Below are 10,125 nucleotides of genomic sequence, written 5' to 3' on the forward strand. Positions count from 1 at the left end.
GCAATTAACCACTAAGAAGAATATATGCAGTGTATTATTTGTTGAAACTGTACTTCCGATTTGATTTGAAACTGTCTCATTGCTGTTTATCAATAAAACTTTGAAAAAAAGAAGAAGAAGACAACCCCTTTTTTCTGATAAGGTGACTTGCAAGACCCATTTCTGGAAAATAAGAGTCTGGGAAAAGTCATTAGAAGACTGAGTCTGAGTCCCACAAGAGACCTGCTATAAAGTGAATCTCACTCTGCCTATTCAGATAATACCTGGGGACTAAATTGCCTTGTGCTACTTCCTAAACAAGTAGGGAATTTTGCCATCACTTTTATTTCCAGGAACATCCTTAAGAAACAATCCTTTTATAAGGGACTTGGTACTGTGCACTTTATTCCATTGAGCAAGACAGGAAATGTAGAAATAGCTAACAGGCAGGAAAAGTGACCCGGAAAGTCAACTTTCAATTTTCCCATTCACCACAAAAGTGCTGGGAGTACTAACCCTTCCATTCCCTAGGGCAAACAGACTCCAGCCTCTGTAAATGAAGTGGGGAGGAATACAGGCTATATCTTGAGAATAACGAAGGGAGCCTTGGAGGCTAGATGCCCAAAGGAATCCCCACCTTACTGAGATAAAACCGTCTTGAGTGGAAGCCTCTGTGGACTGGAAGAGCCAGGGGAGTTTGTCTGTACTGGGGAAAGGCTGCTGTATCTTCTACTGTATGTAGTAGCAGCAGTCTCTGTCTTATAAACTGTGTCCTGTACACATGTGGTGATGCCTGTTTGTCTTTCAATCCATTCTTTCACTCCCCCTCCATAGCTAATTCACCTGTCAGCCAGAACTTTGTTCAGTGACTTCATAGATTAAGTCTTTCCCATGGCCCAGGCCTGTGTGCATCTAGCTGGAGGCTTTCCAGGTGTGTGTACAGTGCTAGCTGCAGGAGGGAGGGCCGAGAACCTGAGGTCATGTGCACTTGACTGATATCCCAGCTCACCTACCACCTGGGAGCTGTATGACTACCTGTCTTTACATCTATAAAATAAAGATAATACTACTTTACTATAGTGTTGAAAGAACTAAATTAAATAATGCATGCCAGGGACTGTATCTAGCACAGCATTAGTGTTCAATAAGTTGACATTATTTTGTCGATATGGTTATAAGTATTATTTCTAAATACTCCTGAGCTCTTGACCAGTGTTTTCAAATGCCTAGAATTCTTTCTCCATAGATAGCCTTTATGAATACACTGAACAGTATTTCCAAAACTGAATCCATTGACGTTCTCAAGAAATCCATTACCCTTTTATTCCCTGTATCTTTACATATCTATCAGCCTTATCTTTATGAAAAATAAAATACCTGGAAGTCACCTTTCATTACTGTTTCTCTTTTACTCCCATATGGACAATTATCCATATTTTTAAATTTGTTAATACCTCATTTCCTTTCCATTCCAACTGTCATTGCCATAGCTTATACTTGCTGGCATAGCCCCTGTGTACAGCTTGTGTAAATGTTTCTAAACAATTCCAACTTACTCTGCCTGGTTTTGCTCATAATCACATTTGTACATGTCAAAACTTGTACTAATTTTTGGTTTAAGAAATTAAGGAAAATATGAGAAGTGACAGCCAATAGCTAGGTCATTTCCTAAGGCTTGGGGTGCCAGTAGAACTACTTGGTCACTCCTGGAAGACTCTTGGCCCCATGTAGAAAAGAATGAGTGAGAAGTAAGGGGAATGTCATCCTAAACTGAAAAAGATGTTATAAGTTAGTCTTATTGCATAAAAGGTGAATTGATTTGCTGTAATTGTATCTCAGACTAAGTGTCTTAAACAGACAGAAATTTATTATCTCAGAATTCTGGATTTTGGAGGTGAGACTTCTAGGGGTCAGGAAGAGGGGCTGTTCCTGAAGCTCTAGGAGGAAGTCTATACTGTGACTCTTCTAGCTGCTAGTCATTCGCTGGCAGTCCTTGGCCCTCATTGCTTTCTGCTTGCTAGCCTTGATTTCTGTCTATATCTTTGTATTCTTTTCTCTTGAGTATAGAATATGTCCAAACTTCCCCTTTTCATAAGGATCTATTCGTGATGGAATAAAGGCCCATCCTGCATCACAGTGACCTTATCTTAGCTTAATCAATTATAATTGTAATGATGTTATTTTTAAGTAAGGTGAGATTCTGAGGTAATTAGGTTATAACCCTCAGGTTATTCTGAGGGTTTGATTTTAATATACAAATTTTTGAGGTAACACAGTGAACCCATAGCAAAGAGTTAAATGGTACCCACTCTAGGAACATCTTGGGATTATATATGATAGACTCACCAGAAAGAGAGCCCACTGAGAAAAGGGCTAGGACAGTGGAAACAACCCTAATGCCTGCTGCAGTAGTCTGTTTGTATCACTGAAAGCTCAAAAAGCTTCACCATCACTGGGCTAGGAGATCCTTAACAGACACTACCAACTTGCTGTGCAACTATTATGAATTTGGGCAAGTGCATTTGGCAAGAATACAGGAAGGAGAAAACTATATGAAGAGGAGGTAAAGGGTCTCCAAAACTACACCCTCTTCTTAATAGCATTTCTGGCACATAGTCAAAGACTAGCATCAAGAAGCTCTCAGGAATAAAATTGCCACCGTAATTGAGGGATCCCAGGGGATGTCATTGTGTTGATCATTTTACCAAAGCCTCAGGGTGTTTGGGTGAGGTTGATGAATTATTGAAATTAAAGTCCAGTCTTATTCTTTATAACCAAATTTTAGGAATTAACTTTTATTTTTTTAGTACCAGGGATTGAACTTAGGACCTTGTGCTTGTGGGGCAGGCACTTATGCTGCTGAGCTGTCTCCCCAGACTTATATCCAAATTCTAGTTATGTATAAAACATAGATAAGAGAGAGGAATTTGGTAGTGTCTCCACCTAAATTTATAAAAGAGGAAGTCAATATGGAAAGAGGATATACACTATGATTTGGAAGAAAACACTCCAAAACAGACGTAGGAGAATTATCTTAAATTCATATTCTGACACTGGCTAAAGGATTTTAGGCAAACCCCTTTATCTCTGAACTGCAATATTATTTTGTAATATAATATACATTTTACAGGGTGGCACAGTTGACTAAAGGAGCTAATGGATGTGCAAGTACTACTCTACTCTAAGAGGTGGCTCTACAAATTTGTAACCACAGTGATCAAATAGTGCTTTTTAAATCTAAATATTCAGCGCACAATAGATATTCAGCAAATATTTGTTGTGTGAGTAAATTAATGAATAGGTGAGTGAACAGATAAATCCAATCTGGTGCGTAATTGTATTCATAATACAATGCCTGGGCCTCAAACCTAAATACAAACTTCTTGACAATTTCTAAATAAGACTTCTATATGTTCTTATCTACAACTTCACCACCCCAGAACCACAAGCACAATAGACATCACGAAGTCAGCATCTCCATTATTAAAACGAAACTGTATGTGGTTGCTGCTTGTGTTTCATGCAGCCTATTGGAAAGGCAGTATCATGTAGCAAAACTGCTGAGCATTTTCTGGACATCAGCCCCCCAGGACACAACGAAGTCTCCTCAGGTACTGACCACATCTGGCACACTCCTCAAGGGATGAGCAAGTGAGCCCAGAAAAACAAATCCTTAAAAGGCACCATAAACCTCCAGCAGTGATTATTCTGGAGTCCTGTGGCCATGTGGGAGACCTTTGTGCTTGCTGTTATGGCTGAGTATTATTGCTGTATATTGCAAGCTCTGACCTGGGGCTCTTTCTGCATCTGGTGACTCACTTTTTTTTTTTTTTTTTAGTACCAACTACATTGTTTCTTATAAATTGACCAAAATCCTTGTCGAAAATCTCTTACTTTAAAAGTGGACAAAATAGGGGCTGGGAAGAGGAAAGTCAGGTTTGACTCAGGAGAAAATGGCCTCGTTGTGAGAAACATCCAAATAGTTGGTTGTGAAGGGCATTTCAGGGGAAAGGAGCCTTTAGAACACAGGTGAATCTCATCAGTCAGAATCTATAGCTTCAGTCTTTAGAATAATTGGACTACAATGCTGTATCCTAACAAGAGCTGTTTAGATCATTAGAACCTGGAGGGATGTACTTTACTGTATTTAAATAAACCGAAGTTATTGGGCTCTAAAGAGCATAAATGATCATCATTTTTTATTTGATCAAAATGGTTTGCAATTATTCCTGCTGGGAGATTTATCCATTTGCATCTTGCAGTGAGTTTTAGAATTTTATCCCTTTGATCTTGCCATAATATCATGATTAATTGATTGATTCAAGGGTTCAAGAGTCAATAAACTCAGTATTTGTTATTATTTATTATTTAACTGCCCCAAGTGTGGAGGCTGGCATTCAGAGGCTAAAGAAAATGCAGTCGATTCTCACAACTTCTTAAAGAATTTATTATATAGGGATAAAAGAAAAGAAATGCCTTCTTTTGTCTTGTTATATACGTACAAGTGGGGAAAAGATAGCAAAAAAATTCATCTGTATTTATATTAACATTTATTTAAATATCTCTGAAGATCTAGATTGTTACTTGCTTTTAATTTAATATTTATTTTCTATGTATTTATATGGATCCACATTTATATCTATACCTATCTCTGAAACTAAGTCCCACTTTAGTTGTTGTTCTTGTTATTAAAGAATGATTCTACTTGTATATTTTTCTTAAGAAACACACAGGCACAGAGAAACTGAGAGAGAAAATTGTCTTCAGTTCAGAAGAGAGAAAAATATGTAATCCCAGTCATGTTGGTTGCATCTTGGTGGCCTGCGCACTTACATCAGGACTAGCGCCTCTTCCACCTGCATAAGCAGGCATTCAAACGATGGATTTAGCAATAGTGAAGATGATGTCACTCCCCCTCCCTAAAAGATACATCCTTTTCCGGATCGCCAGGCTTATTGTCAGTCCTATGGACAGTATGAATATAACCAAGTTTGCTGAATGAAAGGTATTAGGGTGAATAAATGTGCTGCCAAATTTATTATGTAATTCTCAAATCCTACATTTTAAAAATAGATTATAAATTTATAGTATAATTATAAAGGGCTTTAAAAAGGGTGACTTGCTTTGTAAATGAAGTCTTGTGTGGGTATTATAGCATCCATCCAATGACAAGCCCAATGGCAGGATGCTTATTTGATGGCTGTTTTTACATTTTACAAGGGATTGAATAAAGATATAGAGAGCTTAGTGAATTTTTCCCATGGCTGCTAAAATAGTCAGTATTAGCACTAAGATGTAAAATCCTCACTCAGGATTTTCAGAGAACTGTCTCTCCCTAGGCCACATTTCTAACCATAAACTGTCAAATTATACAGAAATGCTGTTACACAAATATGCTACTCTCACTCAGAGCTCTAGGAGAGATGTTTGCATAATCCAAAAATGAAATTCAGCACCAAAGACCCAATAAAAACCCAAAGGTGTAAGGATGCTACTGAGCTAAGATTAATACTCTATCCTAAAGTCACCAGCTGCGTAAAATATGAAACTCTCCACCCTGCTGCTGTCCTGATGGAACCTGAGGAGAGGCACATGCAGTACCACATGTCCTGCATGACAGGCAAGACAACAATGGTTGACCAGATGTTCTTTTCCTTCTCATTTGCATGGCCAAGACATATGTTAACTGGGGAGAATGAAGTCATCTCTTAAGCACTGATATGAATAGCTTGAAATATAATTATTTTAAATCATAGAGCCCACACCTGTCATGAATAATGGTGTTTGAACTTCTGAAAACAAACATGTTAGGTCTACCCTAACACCTAACTTCAGATGATGTTTTTGATGCATCACCACCCATTTGCCATCCCTGAAATAAATCACAGCTTTCTGCATCCAGTCTTCACAACTGTATAGTTTTATCTGGAGAAGAGATCTGGTTCCCTTACATGTGTTAAACTTGGGAGTATTTCAACACTTGAAATAGCAATATTTGGATGTCAGTAAAATCTAGATTTCAGCACCAAGAGATGATTTGATATATAAAACATCTGGTGCACTTGTGAGAAAGTATTATATTTAAATCAGTAGTTTCCATGCTTCTTCTAGTTCAGTAGGCCATTTGGTAGCAAATTCAGTGTCTGATTTATGTACCTGTCTTTTTAGTAGCTAAAGTAAGACTAGTATGTATTTTTAAAGACAGCCTTATGTAAAAATAACATTAAAAAGAAGATAAATTTTCTTGCCATTCTGAGAAGATGACCAGCCAAACAAGCCAGCTCCGACTTGCAGCTGATTCTCATGTTCAAGAATATGAGGAACAGAATCTCCATAGTGACATAGAGAGCACAAGAAGAACCAAAACCCTGAAATTTGGCATGCTGAGAATTTCCCAGGAGAATGTAGAATTAGGACACTGTTTTCTTGGATTATGAGGAGACAAGGAAAAGCCAGTCATTATGTTTTGTAGCATAATTGATTTCAAAAAAATAAACTATGCCACAGGCTCCTATTTTGACAGATCTCCTAAAATTCTAATGATGTTCACACCCCATGTGTACCTTGTAGAGACACTACAAACAGGGTGCATAAAAGGAGAGTCCCTTCTATAAATCAAGTGATAATTGATTTTTATAAAGCATCCTTTAGCATAAGTCATCAGAAAGCCATATTTTGAAGCCAGTACATGAACCACACAAAAGAAAGGAAATAAGGCTTGTAGTTTTATTTTCATGTAAGATGTGGCTCCAAATAAATAGAGCTTCTGAGTTAGAAATGTATCCAGTGAGGTTGAGGTGATAGACCAGGAGAGATATCTAGCAAGATGCAGGGAGAACATACAAAGCTTCTTTAATAGAAACCATAAAAGGGGGAAGGTCTTAACTCTCCCGGACATTTCATAAATGAACACTACTAAGCCAATTTCCACTGATCTCAGTGTCACACATTGAGAATGTAATCTGCATAATCTTTAAATTAGCACTGAACAAATATTGAAACACAAGCAAAGATTTTAGGTCACATCAATCCTGAAAAGCCAGTTTGGATAGAACTAGGAGATCTGGTCCTTCCATGTCATGGGCTCAGGGACATAAATTTTACATGTGGGCACAGCCATGTCTGCAGACCAGAAGTCAACACTAAAACTACAACCGTGCTATATCCAGGTAGCTCCAGGCAAAATTGTGAATCTGTGAGATTTGTTTGTTTGTTGGTTGGTTGGGTTTGACACTCAAAATCACAATCTCAGTGCCCTGTTTTTAGTATCTCCTTCCAAACAATATTCAGATATTTCATGCTCTCCCCCTCCACAATCTCAGCATACTGTACCCCAGGGGCACAGCATGACCCACCCACCCATACTATCCTAACCTGCAAGCTTCTTGTAGCAGGTATTCTTTATCAAATTGAAGAAGTAGCCCCTGTTCCTAATTTGATGACAGGTTGTTTTGTTTTGTTTCATTTCATTATGAAAGGGTGGTGGATTCTGTAAACGCTGACATGATCATATTTTTCTTTTATGTAGTGGATTACTTATGCTTCTGAATTTTTGACTAGCCTTCATTTTTTTTAAAAACATGAATAAGGAAATGGTTCTATTCAAGGATTATAGTAAATAATAAAAACCATCATAGTATTTTCTGATACAGAAGACACGTTTCTAAACATTTATTACTGTTGTGGTTTTAATGTGGAGAGGACATAATACCATTTGGATTTATAATAACATGAAAGAGTATTGTTATACCTTATCACAAAGAATATATTAATTTCTAAAAAGATAGAAGATAAAAGATAGTAGCTCTGAGATTCTTTAAATTCTTTCTTTTCATAGAAAAAAATTCTTAACTTTCTAGGCCAGGATATCAACAGTATATAATAGTATATTTAATTTGAAAAATCACAGAAAACATTTTTTTAAATTTCACCAGGAAATGGCTGTCTTGGAAGGAACTACTTCACCAACTTGTAATTGAAAGCTATTGCTTAGAAGGTATTTGATTCATATTGCATTTCCCAGTTGGAAGCATAAACAGGATTGTATTTGGTGTTTATACAAGAAGACAGATAAGTAGAGCCCATATTTGGGCTTTTGCACAGGATTCAAGTTCCCTCTGCTGAACTAATTTGTGATAAAATATTATTAGAGAATTCATGGGTGTTTACATCCTAGGGAGTGTTTGCATTTTGTTCCCTTATACTTAACACTCTCACCTAGAAGTTGACTTCCAAGTGAAGTTTTGAGGCACCAGGCAGAAAACATGTAAATCCGGGTACATAGAGCTGTAGAGCATGTGTGTCCCTCCTCATACACCATGCTGTTGCTTTCCTAGTTCATTGAGACATTCAGCTTTTCAGAGTGCTCAGGTAGCTCCTTTGTTGTTGTTATTGTTAGTGAGTTGGTTTAGTTTGGTTCTTAAATTTTATCCTAAGGTTTTGGTTGCCATCATGATAGGAATATACTCCAAGGAATTTACACCACTATCCCGGAAGTGAAACTCAACAGTTCACTTTACACATGAACAAAGCAAGGCCTGAAGAGACAGTGGATGATAGAGATTCTTTACTTTTATTAAAGGTCTTTAGGTTTATGAAGCGTTACCTTACCCTATCACTGCATCTTTGTCACAATAACCTATTGTGAAGGCATAGCCTTGTAATGCCATGCATTCCAGCAAGTTGTAATTTATATTACAAAATTAAGATTGTGCCTAGTATTTTAGTTTTATTCTTCTCTTCTGTTGTCCTAGATTTATACAAGTAATATAGCCCAACAGAAAATGCAGCAGGATGTGATTTGTGGTATTAGTCCATCAATTTGCAATTAAACAGAAAAATGGTAAGGGCAGTCTCAAACCAAGACTAAAGAACCTAGACATTGCCAATACTTACCCTGGGCTACCCAAGGTTGGTGGCAAGGATGACACCAAAAGTCCTACCAAGATGGGCTGTGCTGGAGTGAGAGAAAAAAAAATTAAATCAAAATAAGTAAAGGCCTTTTACTGAACACACTTGTCCCTATGTACACCTAAACAGGGAAGCCACAACATCCTGGGAAAAGGGCTTTTCTGCATCTAACAAATGAGGCTCTTTCCATTTCTTGGTCCTACTCATGATGACACACACTTTTCTTTCCCCACAGCATTCTCACATACGTAGTCTCCTTTCAGTCACTCAAGAGAGTGAACCTGACAAGACAGGTACTTGCTTTACTGGTTACAAATTTTGATCGCTGCTTTTCAAGTAAGCAACTGAAGCCCAGAAAAGTTTGATAACTTTCAGCCTACCAGAGAGTTTGATAACTTAGTCAAGGTCATACAGCTAGTTTGGAAGCGAGCAGGAACTTGGCCTCTTCCCACACAATGTTAGTCAGATGAGGCCTTCAGTATAAAGAAGAGCCATTTGAACATGACAGACTGGTACACATGATTGCCTCCTAAACACCAAATGATAGCAAAGGGATTGAAAAGATTTCAGCCTACCAGAAAAATGACCAGCTGAGATATGAGTGAAGCAGAGGTGTCATCACATATTTTAAAAATGATAAGGAAGTATGGTTCTGATTCAGGAGGAAGGGAGAAGGTATAGCTAGGCTGCTAAAAGAGGCAAATCCTGAAAAGAAATTGAATCACTTGATATAGAGCCACAGTCAACCCATGATTGGGAGACATTTGTCCTCAAGGGAGGTAGGAGGGCCTCTCAGGGCAGACTCAAAGACATACTACCAAATCCATACACAGTGTGATTAGAACCTCACATAACTTCCATCTTGGCAGTCAACTGCACCTTTCCTTACACCATGCAGAGAAGTTGCTCCACACAGAAAAGTTGATCCCAAGTCTCAGTGTCCACCACCTTGTGTGTTGAGGGAGGAAGGTAGGTGTGAAGTGAAAGTCAGATTGAGTGACAACAGTTCACTTAAATTCCCAGGCAGGAAATGCAAGGATCTTTCACTAGAGAAACTCACTGGCTAAAAACAAAACAAAACACCATCAACAAAAGTAAATCAAATATAAGTCCTCAGATAATGGCGAGGCGAAGGAGGAGGACATTGAGTATCCATCTGGCCATGCTATGCAGAAAAATTCACAGACCCCTAAGCTCTTCTCCCCCACCACACAGAGCTTTCAAAAGATAGGTCAA

This window comes from Octodon degus, unplaced genomic scaffold, assembly GCF_000260255.1.
Source record: "Octodon degus isolate 3935 unplaced genomic scaffold, OctDeg1.0 scaffold00022, whole genome shotgun sequence".
Taxonomy (NCBI): domain Eukaryota; kingdom Metazoa; phylum Chordata; class Mammalia; order Rodentia; family Octodontidae; genus Octodon; species Octodon degus.